We start from the raw sequence: 22,118 nt of genomic DNA on the forward strand, positions 1-22,118 counted from the left end.
AGTTTTGTAAGAAGTTGCCAGACTCTCCCCAAATTGTCTATACCATTTTACATTCTCATCAGCAATGAATGAGAGTTCCTGTTGCTCCACATCCTCATTGGCATTTGGTGTGGTCAGTGTTTTGGATTTGGTGCATTCTAATAGGTCTGTTTGCATTTCCCTGAGGACATAGGATATGGAACATCTTTTCACAGGTTTACTTGCCATCTGTATATCTTCTGTTGACATGTGACATGTCTGTTGATATCTTTGTCCTGCTTTTTAATCAGGTAGTTTTCTTATTGTTGAGTTGTACGAGTTATTTGTATTTTTTGGATAACTGTCCTTTCTCAGATGTGCCTTTCCCAAACATTCTCTCCCTGCTTGGGGCTTGTCTTCTCATTCTCTTAACATTGTCTTTCCTTGAGTGAGTTTTTAGGTTGTGTTATACTTTTCAACTCCAGGGTTTCCATTTATTTCTTTTCAGTAAGTTCTGTTTTCTTGAGACATTGTCATATCTTTAATTTTTTAACACGATTTTTTTGCCTTTTAACATCTTTGATGTCTAATATATCTGTAACGTCTAATATCTGTGCTCAGATTTTTAAATTCCATTTTAGTCTGAAAAGCATTGGATTTTGTCCAGTGCTGCTTAGACATTACCCCTGGGTCAGCAGCAGTCACATTTTGCTCAACGTCTGTGCTCAAGCTCTCTTGGCCAGCCAGATTTTAGCCTGTACCATTTTATGTGTGTATGGCTTAGAGGCTCCTACTCTAGTTCAAGTTAGTCTTTGCCCCATGTTCAGAGAGGGATTAGCAGTTTGGAAATGCCTCTCCAGTCACTCCTGGAAGGGCACAGTCTTGGGCATGCCTGCAATATTCCACCAGGGATGGTTGTGATTTGTGTGTGTGTGTGTGTGTGTGTGTGTGTTTTAAGCCCAGTTTCCTTAAAGGTTCCCCTGGATTGCTTATTGTTCAGCCAGTGTTTGGTTAGAGCTTGTGCTTGATCCTCTAGTGACAGTGAGGCTTCTGTCCTTTGTGACCTGGGGACTGTTTTTACTAACCTCTGTCACATTGAGTCCTAATTTCCCCTGAGTGGGTGCAGCCTAGCACGCACTTACACACAGCCTTCTCGACCCTCAAAGATGAATGTGAAACCAGGATGGCTCTTCTTAATGGCTATGTCTCACCTTGATTCTGTTCAACTTCTAAGTGCCCCATCATTGTGCTGTTGGCTACCATTATCATGGAGCTATGTGCTCCCTGTTAAATACTCCACCAGGATCTCCATTGTTTCGTCCATCTCTTTAAGTATGCATATCTCCATATTCTTTCCCAAAGTCCCTTCAGGCAGAATAGCAGAGTCCCTCATCTATAGAGCCTGCCACTTTGGGACATTGTACAGGAGCTGCAGGTAAGGAGAGCGGCCCCCTTCTCCTGTGTGATACCTTGCTCTAAAAGCAGGTACTGGATGGCTAGCATAACCTAGTTGGCTTGGCTTCTTCCTCCAACATGAAAATTCTACCTTAAGAGTCAGCTGGGGCAAAGACAATGAGGATCACTAATGCTTGGGTTGTTACACTTGGAGTAGGGCTTCCATCCCATATGGGGGAAAGGGAGCCTGGTCCTCTCAGCTATGGGTTGTTACACTTGGAGTAGGGCTTCCATCCCATATGGGGGAAAGGGAGCCTGGTCCTCTCAGCTATGCCTTCCAGGAAAAGAGCTTCTGCCATCCGGAGCTATAGGAAATCAGAAATGCTAGTGACTTACTCCTTTTGTGAAGAACTACAGTCCTAGCCTGTGAGCTACAGGAAGAGGCAACCCTGTATTTTCAGGTGCCCCACACAGAGTAGTGCTTTTGCCACACGGAGCTGGCAGCATGTGGGTCATGGGTCAACTGCCCCAAATTTTCACTATTTTGTCCAAGCCCACAGACCTTGGTTTCTATAGGACAATACCCGCTAAAGGAATCAATCAAGGATTCTTGGAGGAGATAGAGAAACTTCAGGATAAGCCTAGGGCATCTTGTGCCAAAAAGTAAATCAGTGTTTAAAATATTATGGGGACGTGTTAGGAGTCAGTTTGCAGGGGTTCCCTGCAGGCAAAATTTGGAACAATCTGAGCATAAAATGATCGATAGTAACAGAACATGCACTGAATTAAATAAGCAAATAGTCCATACTGATAGAAATAAATGAATGTTGGGAAAGAGAAAGCTGTCATGTTGAGCAGAAGACTAGTAAATATAGAAATAATGGTTTATTATGAAATCTGATTTTTTGCAACTATCACAGTAATGATTGATACAGGCAAGTAGCAATAGATGCTAAATACAGTGGATAAAATATTAATGAACAGAATATTTACATAATCTCAAAGTATCTCCCTCAAATTACTTGTTAATCACAAAAGAAAAAATAGTAACTTTATAGGGAAGAAAACTGGTTGGCATCATCTAATGAAATGATCAACTTAGCATCACCAACCAATGGACAAGCTGACATCCTGCATTTTCTAAAACAATGCAGTGGGAAAACACAGCATCAGGTTTGTGGTGTTCCTGCTAAAAATGCATAACCTGGATCTAGTCACAAGGAAACATCAGGTAAATACAAGTCGAAGGACATTCTGTGAAATAATTGGCCTCTGTCCTTCATATAAGGTCACAAAAGACAAAGGCTGAAAACGGTACCTAACAATTGAATGTGATTCTGGATTGGACTTGGTCCAAGAAAAAATTATGAAGGACATTAGAACAGTTGGTAATGCTTGAACTGTGGAATATGTGAGAGTCTTGTATCAGTGTTAAGTATCCTAGTTGTGATATTTTGTGATTACATAAGAGAAAAGCCATATTTAGGAAACAGCCACGGACTTTATTTGTGGAAAGAGAGATGTGATGTTTTTAAATGATGCTCAAGTCAATCAGAAAAATACATGTATATATTTGAAAATTCTTAATGGGTCATCAGAACAGTATACAGTATTTGACCACTACATGGAATTTATGCTAAAATAAACGGCAGGGGGCCTGGGTGGCTCAGTTGGTTAAACATCCAACTCTGATTTTGGCTCAGGTCATGATCTCAGGATCATGAGATCAAGCCCCCCTGCCGAGGCTCTGTGCTCAGCAGGGAGTCTGCTTGAGACTGTCTCCTGCTGCCCTCTCTCGCACGTGCGTTCTCTGTTCTCCCTCCCTCTCAGAAAAAAAAAAGGCAATGGAGAAAATCCATTTGCATTCCTATTAAACAACAGGTTAATTTTAATCATTTGTTTCAGTAAAAACAGCTTCACTTTGCACTCCCCAGAATGACAGAATGCTTAAGGAAACTGTTTAATCGACCTGATATATTACGTACCCACTAAATATCATTACAAAATACATGGTTAACATAACCAATATAAAAGCATTGATGATAGCTGTGTAAAATCAGTATGTGAGCTTGGAGTGGAAAGAAATCTGAAAAGAGAGAGAACCACTTCCCAAGTTCTAGATGCTTTGTTTGGTATAATTGAACTCAGTTGGATACATTCATGATACGTACTCTCTGTAGCAGAGGATGAAACAAAGGTTTTGGCACGGAATTTTCTTAAAAGCTCCAAGCACAACAACACACACATACAAACCTCATCTGCAAACCACTGGCGTTCTAGCCAAGAGCACAAAAAAAAAATCAAAGGAGGGGGAAAAAAGGAAACAAAGAAGGGGAAAAAAATTCAGTTTCTGCGTTTGTGTTGACCAAATTATTGGAGATAGGATAGTTGTTCTAAGAAATAATGAAAAACAATTTTAATATGAGATAAAACACTGACTACATAGAACTTCGGCTTCATTTTTATAAGTATATTTTCACATCTCTATAAACCATAAATTCAAGTAATAATCCTGAATGTAGGTTTCAAAGGTCCTGCAAAAGCAACCAGAGCCTGTACAAAACAAGGCAGTTTTAAAAAGATACCTGTGACGAATCTCACTGAGGAGTTAGATGGGGGGATTTAGGAAGGGGATTGAGAGCTATTCCTCTGGACAGGCAGGAGGCATCCAGTGGTCTGTTTATGATTGGTTAAAACAAATCCTAATGGGGCGCCTGGGTGGCTCAGTTGGTTAAGTGACTGCCTTCAGCTCAGGTCATGATCCTGGAGTCCCGGGATCGAGTCCCGCATCGGGTCCCCCGCTCAGTGGGGAGTCTGCTTCTCCCTCTGACCCTCTCCCCTCTCGTGCTCTCTCTCTCTCAAAAAAAAAAAAAAAAATCCTAATGCTCCTTCGTCAGGAAAGAGTCTTCAGTCAGGTCCAAGGCCAGCCTAGCATCAGTGGGATCACTCAAACTTCTTTAACAAGGCTGGTGGGTTAGAATAATTTTTGAGACACCATTCTTATCTTGAGATCTCTTAGGCAAGTACTGCTGTAAGGGGAGATTTTTTTCCTTTTACACAATTATAAAGAAGGGTTTCTAGTAGATGATCTTGGAGAAGTAGTATTATAGAATATTGTCAAAAGGTCTATTCCCAAAGAAATTAAGTTGGAGAAAGTCTATTTCAAAAGCAATCCAATCCATGAATTACATAAAGAATGACTAAAAATGACTAAAGAAAAGTAATCTCAAGGGAGAGGACCAGCCCATGCTCCATCTAAATCGGAAATCCGCCATCTCCAGCGGATGCCTATACAAATTATATATGTGAAATACACTGGATGTATATACAAATGTATGTCCACATTTACAGTATAACATGTTTTGTGTATATAAAATGTAGTTAATGTGTTTGTAAAGTATAAAAGTATTAATACAAGAAAAACCTGGGTACCTCCACTCAGTTCAAGAAATCACACAGTACTGGTTCCTTTGAAGTCCATTTTCCCCGCTGATCATTAACTTGCTTTACTTCCGTTTTATCATACTGATTTTAGTTTTAAGACCCTAAAATCAGGCTTGATCCCACAACGTTATTAAATTTATCAAGTGCCATACCGTGGATAGGGTTTTAGAATCTAGGAAATAAGGCCAACGAGGCATTTTTATGAACTCAATGAATGTTTATTTCCAAGTTCATTACCATGTGTGTCTCCCACAGATGGCAGTCCTCAGTGATAAGGGACCCGAAGAACTTGGGCTTCTATAGCATCAGAAGAGAAAGAACCATCACTTTTCAGAGAGGTGACAAGACAAAGGAAAAGGACTTTTGAGTTTCTAGGGCAGTAAATGGTGAGAAGCTAAGGGCTACCTAGTAGTGTTTGTTAGGTGCCATCTCAGAGCTGACTGGGGTCTAGAGTTTTCTCCAGTGATTAACATCTGTCCTTCCTGGTAGAGAAGGGAGAGGGGGACACCTGCACAAAATAATGTCCTGCTTTTAGGCGAACAGCAGGACAGAGAGCTTGTCTTGTCTCCACTTCTCCCTTGCCTTTAGCTCCAAATAATCCTTATGCCAAAGTGGTATGTTCAGCTACTCTTCAGTGTCAATAATTAAAAAAAAAAAAAAATAGGGGCACCTGGTTCAGTCCGTTAAGCATCTGACTCTTGATTTTGGCACGGGTCATGCTCACAGGGTTGTGAGACTGAGCCCCATGTTGGGCTCCATGCTGGGCATGGAGCCTGCCTGGGACTCTCTCTCTCCCACTCCCTCTGCCCCTCCCCCAACCTCCACCTTCTGTCTTCCTCTCTTTAAAAAAAAAAAAATAGAAGGTGGAATAAGAAAAAGGAACCTAGAGTATGGGCTCTGAAAACTAGACTAACAATTGAATGTTATTATGCAGATTGTTGATTTTTGAGAAGTAAATACTAGCAAATACATCTCCATAAATCCACGTCTTGGGGAGTGGTTTAATTTCCTTAGTGTTAGAAGTTGTCATTAGCAGTCTCCATGGGATACTGAAGACTCCAGGAGGAAGAGGGACCCATGGGAACAGATTAGGGTAACTTTACCTCTATACAGAATTTTGGAAGTTGAAAAATAAGGCCGTGGGTAGAAAGCCAAAATTATCTTCTGGCCTCCATATAGAGAAAAAATCGCCAACATCTAGAAAAGAACAATTTGCATTTTAAGGTGTATCCAATGATCTGAGAGATAGCAACACATCAGGTGAATAATAACTTCAGCTGCTGCAAGCTTTTCTTAACATCTCTATTTAGTGCTTGAATGCATCCTTCTGTTCTGCTGCTCTCCCAAAGTACCCAACCCTGCACAACATATAAAGTCATCATTTTTAAGGCTAACTACATCTAATTCTTAGCCTGGGTGGTAGGTGTGTAGACAAACTCTACAAAAGCTGTATTTTCACTTTTTTTTTTTTTTGCCATATCACAGTGAAAATGTAAATTGCAAATGTCTTTACTTCTCAGATTGTGTGCTGGGTCCCCTGCAGTTACAGGAATAATATTCGCTTATCATCAGAAGGTCAGAATCTCCTTACCTTTATGGCCAGGGAAGCACCGTTCCTACTTCCCAAATTGGATCCTTTTCTCAAAAAGTGGCATCGTCTTTGCCTGAGGGCACTCTTCTGATATTCATATATTTCAAAGCAAGCTTCATTATCCAGGAAAGAAAAACTATCATTGTCTCTGCTTCTCTGAAACTGTAAAAACTCACAAGAACCTAGTCTATGTCAAGCCACCTGAATCTCCCCCCATTAAGTAGTGGATTTATTCAATAAGAATAGGATAGGAATATTTCTCAGACACTTTTCAGAAAGACATTATCAAAATTCCATCTAGCTTTCTGTAGACCAGGCTCACTGCCTGTGAGGATTAATTTTATGATACCAGTCCAGATGCTGCCACAAAGGTATTTTTTACATGTGACTAACGTTTAATTCAGAAGAATTTGAATAGAGTAGATCATCCTCCATAATGGGGGTGGGCCTCACCCAATCAGTTGAAGGCCTTAAGAGGCAGAGTCTTCGGTCTCCCAAGGAAGAGGGGATTCTGCTAGCAGATGGCTTTTGGTGAAGGCCTTAAGAGGCAGAGTCTTCGGTCTCCCAAGGAAGAGGGGATTCTGCTAGCAGATGGCTTTTGGCACTCAAACTGCAGCGTCAACTCTTCCCTGAGTCACCAGCCTGCTCTGCAAATGTCAGACCTGCCAGCCCCCACAATAACATGAGCCAATTTTTTTAAATCCATCTCTTTCTCGGTCTCTATGTATAATGGAACGTACACACATCCTATTGGTTATGTTTTTCTGTACAGCTCTGGCTAGGAGACTGCCCCTCTAGAGGACACCTTCAGTCCTTTTAAAAACATTTAAATACATTGACCTAGATGGTCTTCACATTACCCTCAGCTTTATCAAACTTTACACAGGCACCCGATCTTCCTTTTCTAGAACCTCTGTGGGAGAAAGCTTGTCAGTTTTTCTTCCCCCGTGCCTCTCTGAGATGATAAATCTTTTAAAAAGCCTCTTGCAGGTTTTGTATCCCATCTTTTTGAACATAAAACGTCGGGGAAGATAGCACCTGACACTCCCCAGTTTCTGTGAGACTACAGGAGCATAATTTGCATGTATGCCTCGCTCCTGATTGTAAAACTACTTCCTGTCACTTTTTTTGGGTAAAGCCAAAGAGCAAACACAGATGACTTGTTCTGCCTCTCACACCAGCACTTAAAAGCTCCCTCCTGTCCTGTTTCGGTGAAGTTGATCTCAGACTGAGTGCTGGTCTCTCTCCCCGACTGCAATTGCCTAGAATAGCGTCTTCCTTCCCTGTTCAACTTTGCTGCGGTCTTTGCTTTGGCCATACGGAAAGACTATTCATTCCTGAATTTGGTACTAAAGTTACTCATAATTGGCTGGAAGTCAACAGCGGGGTTTCCATAATATAGTCAGATCTCTTTAGTCCTTCAAAAATTGTGTACCTGCCTTAAAAGGAAGTTTCTTATTAAAACAATTTTTTAAAGCATACTCTGCATGGGAGACGTAAATAGTGAACATAAGCTCTAGGAGTTAAAAAAAAATGTTTTCAGTAAAACTTTGAATCTGGAGAAAGTCTGGTAGCCATCTATCATGATTGTCAATTTTCTCTCTTTCTCAATTCACTGGGTATGTGTTAGATCCTTTTTCTTGTGGCATTCATTTCTTCTTACTCCACTGACGGAAACTTAACTCCACGCCGTGAACAGAGGTTAAAATCAAACTAAGCCAGATACCCAAAGTCCAACATAATTCTTTTTATCCAAACTTACTCCTAGGAAATGAAGGCTCAAGTATCATCCTGATATGGCAGGATATTGTGCTGTTTGTGAATGTTTATTGGTGAATGCTTAATACATTTAGGTTTTAGATTATTTTTCTCCTCTTGGGCCAATCTGATTCCCTAGAGATGAATATGTAAATATTTTGTTGAGTTTAAGCCTCACAAACCAAGTGTTTATGAATTATAGACTAGAATCCTCTCCATATTGTGAGAATCTGAGACACAATGGCCTCCTCTTAATCCTATTAGAGGGGCCAGGGCCCAACTGTCTGGACCACAAGTCTGATGGTCAATTTGTCTTGACCTGCTTTGAACTGAAAATTATTGTCCTAGAGGGTGTCATTTGCTATGATGATACATAGCCTTCCTACACACAGTGTTCCTATTGTTTAGCCATAACCTTCTAGAATCTGTATGCATGTACGGAATATCAAGCCCTACCTAGACTGGCCTGTGCTCATAGAATTTATACTTCTAGAATGATTTACTCAAGAGCTCAGTGTAAGACTCAGGTTAGAATCAGTATATTTACTCATTGATCAAATAAGCTGCACATAGTATACATGCCAACTTCAGAAACCAGCCACAGTATGTTCACAAACTGGAAAGTTTCACTGAGCTCCATGTCTAGAATTTTCAGTGGGGCTCCATTATGTAGGCATGATTTATTAAATCATCAGACTTGTGATTGTACTCTATCTCCAAACCCCCTCTTCTTCCCAGAATTTGAGCTAGCCCAAAGTCACAACACTTTAACTGGGGATGAGTCTCTCTGGGGACCAGCCTCCATCCAGAAGCCAACTAGAGCCCCACCTTGAGTCCCCTCATTAGCATAATAAAGGCACACCTGTCACCCAAATTCCAAGGGTTTTACAAATTCCTTACCTGGAACCAGAGGCAAAAAACAGATATATTCTTTATTATACCACAGTTGATAGCTCTAAAAATTTAGGATGAGTGAAATCCAAAAAGGAGGCTATTGAAAGATTCACCCTCTGTACATCTGAACTGAGATTCAGAACTTTCTAATTTTCAAGAGCATATGAAGAATTCTATATGGCTGATGAGTGTGTAAATTGACACCATCATCTGAGGAAAAAAACCTGGTAAAATCCACTAAACCTAAACATATGAATACCCCTGATTTAGCAAATCTACTTCTAGGCAAATACTTGGACACATCTGAAATGCACACACACCCACACAAAAGATGACTGGGTTTCTGTGTCGTTTACCCTTCCCAGTCTTCCAGTTCATTGCTTTTGAGCTATTTTATTTATTTATTTTAAAGATTTCACTTATTTGTCAGAGACAGCACAAGCAGGGGAAGCTGCAGGCAGAGGGAGAAGCAGGCTCCCTGCTGAGCAAGGAACCCAACGTGGGACTTACTTAATCCCAGGACCCTGGGATCATGACCTGAGCTGAAGGCAGACGCTTAACCGACTGAGCCACCCAGGTGTCCCATTTTTGAGCTGTTTTATAATTTGTAGTTTCTTATAGTAAATTGTTTTTCCATAGAAATGCTAATGAGTTTAAGTTTGTGGAATGCAACTGATTATTGTCCTGTAAATGTTGACAAATTTAGCATTTACGTGTAAATTCATTTCCTGCATTCCTGATTGTGTATATATAGGTATATTGTTTGAACTGTCCTTTGAACCAGTGGAACATTTTGCTGGCTTGCTAATTAACTGAGTTCTACAAGATCTATGGCATGTGCTCTTTTTTTTACCTTTGCAGGAAAATTATGATTTTGCCCTTTAAAAAAAATGTAACCTTTACCACCACCAAAACCAAATGCCGGACAGTTCATGGAAACATTATTTACATGTGGGTAAGAAAGTGTCAACATTGGGTCTGCAACTCTGTTTCATCGTCCTCTGAGACAACTCAGTTTTGTCCTTTAAACACTGATGGAATTTACTACCTGGAAGATAAATGAAGGTCTTCTGGGGCTACTGTATACTGATTCCTTACCTTATTTTTCAGCATGCTATACCTGGTCTCTCTGGGTTGTATATTGTATATAAACCTCCAGTGAGGATGTACATGGGGTGAGAGTTTTCCCTTCATCCCTCTGAAACCAAAAGGCATCTTGGTCTAGAAAACGAGTTGAACTATGGAGCTGCATCTAGAAAGAGACAAAGTAGTGATTACTTTTGACATTAGAGCATTTTCTAAAAATCCTGCTGGACTCTCATCTAATAACTCCTGGAGGTGTAACTTTGTGGTCACAGTGTATTTGACTAACAATCCACAACTGATAAATGTGCAAGTAGTTTCGAGCTCAATAAAGTTAGAGGTTAACCAGAAAATACTGGTAATATAATTTATTGGCCTTTAGACAGCCAATCTTATACATAATTTAGCAATCTTAGACATATTTAGACATTTCTTTCTTGACTAATCTCCTTTCTCCATTGTTCTTTAAGTGAGCTCTTGTATTCTTGATGGTTCCCTCATTGATGAGTTTAATAAAATTTTGAGAATTGTCCTTTACATCCTACTATCATTCAGGCCTAAGAAAAAAAAAGGCCTTCTAATATACTCTCATAAAAATGGAGGTCATATATTTCATTATATACCATTAAATATTATTTAAATTTTAAATACTGTTTAAATTTCACTATTTTTATGAGTAGATGCCACAGTTCTTCAAGTCAAGAAATGTTCTTCTGGGAAAGACAAGGTCAATATTTGTCACAACAACTTGGATTCATAGTTACATTTTTAGGATACTTATGGTTAGGACCATTGTGGGCTTTTGTCTTTCTTATTTATGGTCCTCGTGGAAAAGAACATTTGTTTTTTAAGAGGTTACCTATATTCATTTCTTCACACCAGCAGCAATATCCACCTTAACAGAACTTTGTGCCTCTGTGGGAAGTTAACATCTTAACTGACCGTCTGTTAATGAGAAAAAAAGATCCTGCATTTTGTTTTGGGTGGGATATTTGAGGAAAATATAGAAATTGCTATCCAAAGTTAATATAAAATGAGATTTCATAGGGGGAAAAAAAGCTTTTTTCCCTTTTTAACTTCACAAATTTTTGAAAAATATTTCCCTGTTACCATATGGGTTCTGAATTATTTTTTAATGTCTTGTAATACAGAGTTCCATATTCCAGTCCTACATGTAAGGAGCTTGGAAGTCATTATCTTAACAATAAATAGAAATAATGGAACAAATAAAAAACTCAAAAATTCATCTCAGATCTTCCAGAGATGTGAGGTTACTGGGCAAACTGCTGCACCAAACTTGGAGACATAGGTAGAAACAGAGAATCACAACTTATCAGAGTAAAACCCACAAGCAGAAACCTTGGCTGGAACCAGAGCTGGGGTCCTTTTACCCAGTACATCATGTCCCAAGAGCAAGAAAAAATCTCAAACAGTACTAAAGGTCAAGCAGTTTGAAAAAATAGGGACGTTAAATTTAGCAGACCAGAATTCAAAGCAACAGACTGATACGCTAAGGGCATATATGGAAAAAGTAGAGAGTATTCAAGCACAGATGTACCCTGTGAACAGAGATGGAAATTCTAAGAATGAATCAAAAAGAAATATGAGTGATCAATAATACTGGAACAGAAATGACACAACTGAGTAAAGAATCTCTGAACTTGAGGACACCTCAATCGAATCTTCCAAAACTAAAAAGCAAAGAAAAGCACTCACTCACATGCGCGTGCGCACGCACACACACACACACACACACACACATCACAGCATATGCAAGAACCCTGGGACAATTACCAAAGGTATAATATATGCATAATGGGAATATCAGAAAAAGAAGGAATGGAAGAAATATTTGAAGGAATAAGGCCTGAGAATTTCCACCAATTAATGTTGGACACCCAACCACAGATCGAGGAAGAAAAGTGAACACTAAGGACAATAAATGTAAAAACAAAAAGCAAAAAAATTACACCAAAGTATATCTTAGCCAAGTTTCAGAAAATCAAAGATAGATAAACACCTTCAGAAACCATGCAAGAAAGAAGAGCAGAGAATGAAGTATTTAAAATGATGAGAGGGTAAAAAAAAAGTCACCAATCTAAAATTCTGTACCCTGTGAAATTATCCTTCAGCAGTTAAGGAGAAATACTTTCTCACACAAGCAAAAATTGAGCAAATTTGTTGCCAGTAGATTTGCTGTGCAAGAAATGTTAAATTCTCAGCAAAGTGGGTATAGAGGGAATGTATGCCACTGTAATAAAGAATATATATGACAAATCCACAGTTAACATCATACTCAGCAGTGTAAAACTGGAAGATTTTCCTCAAAGGTCAGGAACAAAGCAGAGATGCCCATTTTCACCACTTTTATTCAATATAGTATTGGAAATCTCAGCCATAGCAATTAAGAAAGAAAAATAAGAGGCAGTGAAATTGGAAAAGAAAACTGTCACTATTTGCAGATGACATGATACTACCTATAAAAAACACCCTTAAGACTCCACCAAAAAACTATTAAAATAAATTAATTCAGTAGAGTCACAGGACACAAAATAACATACAGAAATTGGTTACATTTCTAATATACTAAAAACTAGCTATCAGAATAAGAAATTAAGAAAATAATCCCATTTACAATTACATTAAGCAGAATAAAATACCTCGGAATAAATTTAATGAAGGAGGTAAAAGGGCTATACTGTGAAAATTCTGAGACAGTGACAGAAGAAATTGAACATGGCACAAATGGAAAGATATACCATGCTCATGAATTAGAAGAATACTGTTAAAATGTCCATACTACCCAAAACAATCTACAGATTCGATGCAATCAATCCCTATCAAAATATCAGTGACATTTTTCACAGAACTAGAACAGAGAATCCTAAAGTTTGTATGGAGCCACAAAAGACTCTGAATAGCCAAAGTAATCTTGAGAAAGAAGGACAAAGCTGGAGGTATCATGCTCTCTGATTTCGAACTCTACTACAAACCAGCAGTAATCAAAACAGTGTGGTACTGGCACAAAAACAGACCCACAGATCAGTGGAATAGAATAGGGAGCCCACAGATAAACCCACAATTATATGGCCAATTAATCTATGACCAAGGAGGCAAGAATATACAATAGGGAAAAGACCATCTCTTCAATAAACAGTGCTGGGAAAACTGAGCCACTATCTTATACCGTATACAAAAATAAATTCAAAATGGATTAAAGACTTGCATGTAAGACCTAAAACCATAAAATTCCTAGAAGAAACCATAGGCAGTAAGCTCTTTGACATAAGTCTTAGCCTTGTTTTTGTTTGTTTGTTTTTTTTTGGATATCTCCCCTCAGGTAAGGCAACAAAGGCTAAAATAAATGAGATTAGATCAAACTAAAAAGCTTTTACGTAGGGAAGGCAGCCATCAACAAAATGAAAAAGCCACCTACTGAATACAGGAAGATATTTGCAAATCATACATCTTACAAAGGGATAATATCTAAAATATATTAAAAAAACTTGTACAATATGAAAAAAAAAACCCAATTATAAAATGGGCAGAGGACTTGAAGACACTTTTTCCCCAAGAAGACATTCAGATGGCCAAGAGGCACATGAAAAGATGCTCAACATCACTCATCATCAGGGAAATGCAAATCAAAACCACAGTAAGATATTATCTTGTATTTGTCAGATTAACTATGATCAAAAGAACAAAAAATAACAAGTGTTGGCCAGGATATGGAGAAAAGGGAACACTTGTACACTGTTGATGGGGATGTAAATTGGTGCAGTCGCCAGGGAAAACCGTATGGAGGTTCCTCAAAAAAGTAAAAATAGACTTACCACATGAGCCAGCAGTTCCACTGAAGCAAATGAAAACACCAATTCAAAGAATCAGATGCCCACCCCTACTTTCACTGCAGCTTTATTTAGAACAGCCAAAATATGGAAGCAATCTAAGTGTTTGTCAATAGATAAATGGATAAAGATGTGTACACACACACACACACACACACACACACACGATGGAATATTATTCAACCCTAGAAAAGAATGAAATCTTACCATTTGTGACAACATGGATGAACCGAGAGGGTATTATATGGGTGAAATAAGTCAGAGAAAGACAAATACCATTTGATTTCAGTTACATGTAGAGTCTAAAAAACAAAACAAATGAACAAACAAAATAGAAACAGACTCATACAGGAAGCAAGCTGTAAGTTACCAGAGGGGAGGAGCCGGGAGCAGCTGAAGTATGTGAAAGGGCTTAGGAGGTACAAAATTCCAGTTATAAAAGAATTAAGTCACAGGGATGTAATGTATAGCATAGTGGAAAATGTTAACAGTTCTTCAGAGACAGGTCCAAAACTCAGATGCACATAAAGGAAGAGCATCAGAGAAGGAATAAGTGAAGGCAAAATAAAAATGTTTAATTTTCTTACTCTAAATTAATAGATAATTGTTCAAAATAATAGCAACAACATATTTGATTATGTATGTTTATATGCTTATGGATACTTATGTACAAATGAAATGAATGGCAGCAATTATACAAGGGACAAGGAGAAAAAAATAGGATTATTTTGTCATTTTAAGGTACTCAAACTACTTGTGAAGTGCCTGTAACAGAGCATCAAACTACATGAGGCAAACGCTGATAGAAATGCAAGGAGAAAGAGATGGATCTGCTGTCAGAGTTAAGATACTTCAACATTCCTGTATTGGAAATGGAAAGATCCAGCAGGCAAAAAACTAGTAAGGACACACTGAAGTCAACACACGTGACGTTGGATGTAATATTGTCTATAGACCACTTCACCCAACAACAGCAGTTACGTATTCTTTTCTTCTCAAACTCACAGAGAACATTCTGGGCCCTAATACACCTTAACAAATTTGAAAGAATAGAAACCATAGAAGATCTGCACTCTGACCAGAATGGAATTTAACTAGAAATTAGTACCAGAAAGAGAGCAGAAAAATCCCCAAATGCTTGGAGATTAAAATAGACGCTTGTAACACATGGGTCAAAGAAGAGATCACAAGACAGAAATTTTAAAATATTTTAAACTAAATGAAAGTGAAAACACAACTTACCCAAAACTGTAGAATGAAGTGAAAGCAGGGCTTGCTGGAGAATTTGAATCTTCCTCTTCACGGAGCAGGGGACAGACCTGCAGTTGCCCCTCCTCCCACTGGGACCCTCCCGGTTTCTTTGACTTTCAGGCCAGACGCCTGCTTAGCTCCATTCACGCAAGGGCACCAGCTCCTCGGGCAAGACAATCACATCGTCAAGGTTGAGGACATCACAGACTTACAGAGTTTCCTGTCCCTCCTTATAGGTTCCAGCTCTTGTCTGCGGGTTCCATCTTGTCCATGATGACCCCATTTTACATTTTTCTTCCTCCTTTAACTGCGGGTCACGTTGACTTCAACCTCAAGCATCAAAGGCAACAGGCTTCGACACCGCTTTACCGGCTCCCACAACTGCATAAGGTCAAATCCCTAAGATAGGCAAACAGACAACCTACACTTAGTGCTTAATGATGAAAGATTGGGTATTTCCCTCTAATTTCAGGACCCACACAAATTGTTCACTCTTACCATTTCTATTCAGCGTTGTGTTAGAGCTTCTAGCCAAAGAAATATGGCTGGATAAAGAAATAAAAGGCACATTGCTGGAAATGAAGATAACTAACCGTCTTTACGAATAGCCTGATCATCTATGTAGAAATTTCTAAAGAATCTACATTAAAAAAAAAAAGTGAGTTTAGCAAGGATACAGAATGTAAACCAAACAAGAAAGAGTATATCAAATACATATGGTTAGTGGTCCAAGAGTTGGACGCCTAACTGAGCCACCTAGGTGCCCCCTAATTTTAATTAATTTAAACTTAAATAGCCATATGTGATTGGGGGCTACCCTAACAGAAAGTCCTTTTTACCTGCATCTACTATTCTAGGAGTCTATATCTATGCCAGTAATTAAAAAAAAATCATCTTTTAGTTTTATCTCAAAGTTTTATTATAGGCTGTTTGCGTTAATAGTCTGTGACAGAGTGTGAATTACAGAAGACACAATGCAACCGCAAGGACATACAGCAAATATACTGACTGTAAAGAAGCTGTTTAATTGGTATGTGTGTGATTTCTGACTCTTGTACGTGTCACCACACCAGCCTACTATTGGATCAATTTCACCATGTACAGTCTGTGAAAGAAGCGGTGCTGAAGCAGTGCTACTTGGATGCATCTTCAGTGATGCTCACTGCAGGTAAACAAGAACAATGGTGTTAAATTATTTTCAAAGAAGCAAAATATAAAACGACTTGCACTTGGAGAACACCACCCAGGGAGCTTAGTGGCAGATTTTTGACAGTTTCCCTGAATTTGCTCATTCCTAGACGTTAGCTTATTAAAATATTGTCTCCACAGATCCGCCTCCTTTTCTGTGGTGTTTTAAGATGTGCACAGTATTCTTAAATGGAATCACGAACTTTCCCATACACCTTCGTGTAAAAAACAATACTGAAAAATACTACTCTGCTTTTTTTGTGATGTGTGGCTCAAGACCTCAAAGTACAAGTAATCAATTGACTTACTTTCATACACCTACAAATCTTTACCTTGTAGAAAACACAGCCATACAAAAAGGAGTCCCTGGAATAACCTGCAATGTTTTACTGTCATTTATGATCAGATTCATCCTTATGGAATGTCTATTCTATACACAGAGCAAGTTGAAATTAAATTTCTATTGTTCAGGTAACCTGGACTCAAAGGATTTGTTCCTATGGAGGAAAATAAGGGTTCTTTCTAGAAACTGTACTTAACTATAAATACATATACATTCCATTATATATATTTATATGTATATTTATTTCTATATGTATATGAAATACGTCCACTGAAGTCTTATGGAATTAAATGCAGAGATCACACAAAACATGTAATAAAGACAGGTATGGACAATATAATGTAAAACAGCTTCAACAGATCTTCCAAGGAACATAGCTCTGGTGAGGTCCCCTGTTCCGTAAGAGTCCCACGGTCATATGGAATGGGGAATTGCTGTCCAGCTTCCCTCTGGGAGATGCATTGAGCACATCTGCACCTTAAGGCAACTGAACTCATATACAACAGCGGAAAGTGGATACTAGTATCCCACCAAAGAATTTACAAATATATTTGACCAAAGTACCCCTTTCCATTGAAACACTTGCTAACCTGCTCTAGGCATAGTGATTGAAGGAACACAATTTGGGGAAAACCATCACAGAAAGCTCCATTCATTTTTCAATGTAAGTTACAGTATTCATTTCAGTACTGATTCAACTACAATGGCCGTAATTTACGGGGTTTACCCTATTTTCCTAAGTTTGTGACAGCCTTACCTAAGATGTGTCTTCCTATATTTAGTCAAAATAGATGCCAATGTAATAATCTTTGCATGTATTTTTTTCATTGAAAATTACATCTTTGTATGCACACGAGCTTATGCATATAAAGTAACACATCCTATATTAAAACAAAGCATTAGGGGTGCCTGGGTGGCTCAGTTGGTTGAGTGTGGGACTCTTGGTTTCAGCTCAGGTCATGATCTCATGGGTCATGGGTTTCAGCTGTGTGAGGCTCTGGGCTCAGCAGGGAGTCTGAAGATTCTCTCCCTCTGCGCGTCCCCCTGTGCGTGTGTGCGTGCATGTGTGCTATCAAATAAATCTTTAAAAAAAAAAGTAAATACAAATAATATACAATATTATGTTTTGATTTTATATATGAACAGCTTCTACATAAAATTAATGAGCTGCAGTTTCCTATTGATTGAAACGTACCAACAGGAGACAAGCTGTAAAAAGATCCCTGGGCCTTTGGAGCTTCTCCTAATTTCTGATGGTCTAACTGCTTGGCTGAGTCAGTTGATCTAATTTTTATATGCAAAAGAGGGATAGAAGACATTAAAGTAATTTCTATCTTAGCCTGTTTTAAAATGAATCTCAGGGATTTCTAGAAATACATATTCTTACATATAAAAATATTTATCTTACAGAGAAGAATATGAATCTCACATAGAAGATAAAATATAAGTGGTTAAAGGGGAAATGTTAGTACAAAGATAAAAAAAAATAAAAGAAAGGCTGAGGGAGATTGGATAAGTTAATCCTTAAAAATGCTTTTAGTTCTAATATTCTGGGATGCCATATTTGAAAATGAGTATGTGATTTATTTCACTTGAGTTCTGCCGGCCCTCTGTTTTCATGCTCTTCTGGCACAGCATCTAGTGACTTGATAAATTGATGTAAAAATGCATCTTTAAAGGAAATTATATTCTGAATTTATTTAAATCAGAATATATTTTACAAGAATTGTTCTCAGGACTTGAGGAAAATTAAATAAAACTGCAATATTTAGGAATTTACTTTGTATTTCTGAATATTAAATAAGTTCACTCCATATTGGTTATAAATTTATATGCACATTCAAATTCTGTATTTGATTAATATGTATTCTATGGAGTCTTCATTGCTTCATAATTATCCTCTGTTGTGGCAAAAATTATTCTTTTAAATCACAGATTTAAAAAATAAGCTCAATATCTCATTTATTTTCCAGTTTTCTTCCTTCATCAGGCTGACTATTCATTTTAGGAATACTTTCCTAAAGATGTTTTCATTGTGTGAACATCTTTTAGTTTACTACTTGTTGCTATTATGCTTTCTTATTTTTATTTAGAGGAAATAAATTCATTGATATTCTTTATGTATGTTTGAGCCCCTCTACATAACATTACATTAGAATGGGGTGATAACTAGGACCCATCCCTTACGCGTTTCTGGTTGAGCCTACTCTCAGCACACACTGCAGCCAGCTACCATCATAAAATAATTCAGCGTATCTAAAAAGAAGGACTCTACCCATGTAGCAATGTCTGCTCTTGGTGCTAGACAGGTGTTTTGGCTCATATGACTCTATATTTGTTCTCTCTGCTTTGGTGTCCCCAAAATACTGCATTGTCTGTTCCCTGGTATTCTTTATATGGAGGTTATTTTGTTTGGATTATGCATTTTATGATTAAACGATGAGATCATACACTTTCATTTAAAATATAGGAAGTAGAAATAGCTCAGTAATTCCAAGTTATTCTCTTTTAATAAAGATAACAAAACATATATATGTATATATATTTTTTTCAATTTGGCACCGGATGGCACATTCTTGGGCAGAAACAGAGAAAGCATATAATTCAATGTTATCAGCCAACTGCCGTTTACTATGTGCTCGGCACTGTGACAGATGATTAACATGTAAACTGTAACATTTAACTCTCATAGAAGCATTTTAGAGATTCTGAAAAAAAGAGATACATGGAGATTAATTAACTCCCCAAACCGTAGCCATAGCAGCAAGACAAGGAATACACACACACTCACACAGAGCCAAAAGATACAGCTACTCACACTCTTGGTAATTAACCTATGATCTCTTCTCTACCGTCCCTAGTCTAGTACAACTGAAAGTAATTATAAAATAAATATAGAAATTTAACTGTGGGAGTTTTGAGCCAGTAGATTTCCACGACTGGGTGAAATTGATGTTTGGGAGAGCCGAGTGGGTTGGAAAATAGTTGATAGAAAAAAGAACACAATTTCCTAAAGAGAGAAAAATTTTTACGGTGATGAAAATGTGCTCAGTTATAAAATGTTTTCACATGTATTGGCTAAAAGCAGACGAATCAACTGAAATGCAGAGGATCATACGCATTTTTCCATGTTTTTGTAATGGTAGTAAACTGTAAATGAGGATTTGGCTTAATTTAAGGCAAATTCCACGGATATTTTATACCTAGTCCACAAAACAGGATTCTACAGTATCTTCTCGGATACTTCCTGTTCTGTCATAGGAATAACAGGTGCGAGAGAATCACTCGCGGGCCTGGGAAACCACAGAGGATGGTTAAGAGACCAGGTGTAGATGACCCGTATCCTTGAAACAAAGCAGATCAAGGAAGCAATGTATTCAAGGATGTGATGTTTCCAAAAGGAAGGAAGGTGGGAGGTAATCCCTGTAGTTCAATAATTCACCTTCTTTGAGAAGAGCCCATCATCATCATCATCATCATCAACATCAACAAAAAACAAAAGGAGGGAGAAGAAGAAAAATACAATACGCTAAGAATGAGTCTCAAAAGAAGGTCTGGTTCTTGTCTAGAAAGCTTTAAAACTCCACTAAGTCAGGTCCATAAAAGAGATTCTGAAATAGCACAAAGACATCTCTTCTTCCTGGAAAGGCACATGAAATATCATGAAGACGTAAATGTTTCCCAGTCAAATGATGTCACCCCGGAGCAGCCACAGGGTCCGCGTACACACACCATGCTGCGGAACAATATATGTCTTCATCCTCAGTGTTCAGTGGGTACATGTGCATGCATGAACAATGTCTGGGGAAGATACATGCCCAATATTAAAGACAATTTAAGAATCGGGACAAGAACGGCGAATTGTGGCAGACCTGTGAACTAGGATTTCACGTGCTTCCTGTCCTGCTTGATTTTTTTTAAAAAACTGTAATTGTATAGTGTTTTTACCTTACAACTTTATATTAAAGCAAAACCAGAAGTAGCGTAAGCTCAAATATAACCAATAATACCTTTCTCCCCCCCCCCCCCCCCGTTTTCTTTTTCCTGGGTAGATTGACTTTGCTGATGACCTGGAAGCCGAGGGATTTTTTTTTTTCCTGATAAAAATGATGGACAGTAAAAGGACACAGGCTTGCAGATTAATACTAATAAAATGTGAACCCAATCTGTGCAGAGCAAAGATGAAGTCATTCCTCAATTGCCATTCATTCTGCAAACAATCTGATGATCAGATGCTTTCATTATACCCTGTGTGTTTCTCTTACAGAAAGCAACAGGGCAGCATTTCGATAATACTGACTTTCTGGAGAAAATGTAAGCAACTGATCTTGGAAGGCCTTGCTCTGTAGGGTTCCTTTGTTTGTGTTTGTGTGTGGTATGTGTTTCCTCTGGATCCTCATACTTTAAAGAACATTTTCAATTCGCAGTGTTGCATTTCTTTCTTCCTCCTCCGTTTTATTCCTTAGCGTGATGGTTAGCCTTCAGTGGTAAGCAGAACGAAGACCTCCCAAGGATGACCATGTCCTAAATACCAGATCCCATTGCTATGTTACCTTTCATGTCAAAGGAATATTTAAGTTACAGAGGGAATTCAGACTGCTAGCCAAGTGACTGGATGATGTGGAGATTACTCTGGAATAACACAGGTGGGTACAATGCAGTGACAGGGTCCTTCAGTCGGAAGGTGGAGGCTGACAGTAGGTAAGGGTAATGTACTGGGATGCGAGAGGGATCTACATACAGTTGCTGGCGTTGAGGATGAAGCAAGAGGCCATGAGCCCGGGACCGTGGGTAGTCTCTCAAGGGGAAGAGGAAAAGGATTCTCCCTTGGACCCTCCAAAAGGAACACAACCCGGGCAAAAACATGGTGATTTTTATTCACTGAGACCCATTTCAGAGTTCTCACCTCCACAAATCTAAGACAATACACTTATATTGTTTTAAGCCACCAAGTTTGTGATGATTTGACAGGAAAGGGAATATACCAACCTAGAAAGCAAGGCTACCAGTTGCTTCCCCTGCAACCCCTAGCTTGCCAGGCTGGTCTGGGGGCTCCGTTGAGCACCAACGATCCCCACCCTACCCTGTGCTGGTTTCTCTTGGTGTAGTGGCTAGAAAGAAGCTTGAGGACAAATCCTTACTTGTCTGAGGCTCCAACCTTGGATCTCTGATGACTGCACTTCTAGTTCAGAGGTGCTATAAAAATACATTGAGTATGACTCTTGGTTACTGTGTGCGAATAAAAGTTACTTTTAGAATATAATTTTACTACAATCTACTTAGAGAATTCTAGTAGCTAATGGTCTGTTTGCCATGTCCCTGAACACCTTATATAGGTTAATTTCATATAATATTTGCAACAACC

This window comes from Eumetopias jubatus, unplaced genomic scaffold (genome assembly GCF_037043125.1).
Source record: "Eumetopias jubatus isolate StellerSeaLion01/CBP00866 unplaced genomic scaffold, mEumJub1_p1.0 scaffold_10, whole genome shotgun sequence".
In the NCBI taxonomy this organism is placed as follows: domain Eukaryota; kingdom Metazoa; phylum Chordata; class Mammalia; order Carnivora; family Otariidae; genus Eumetopias; species Eumetopias jubatus.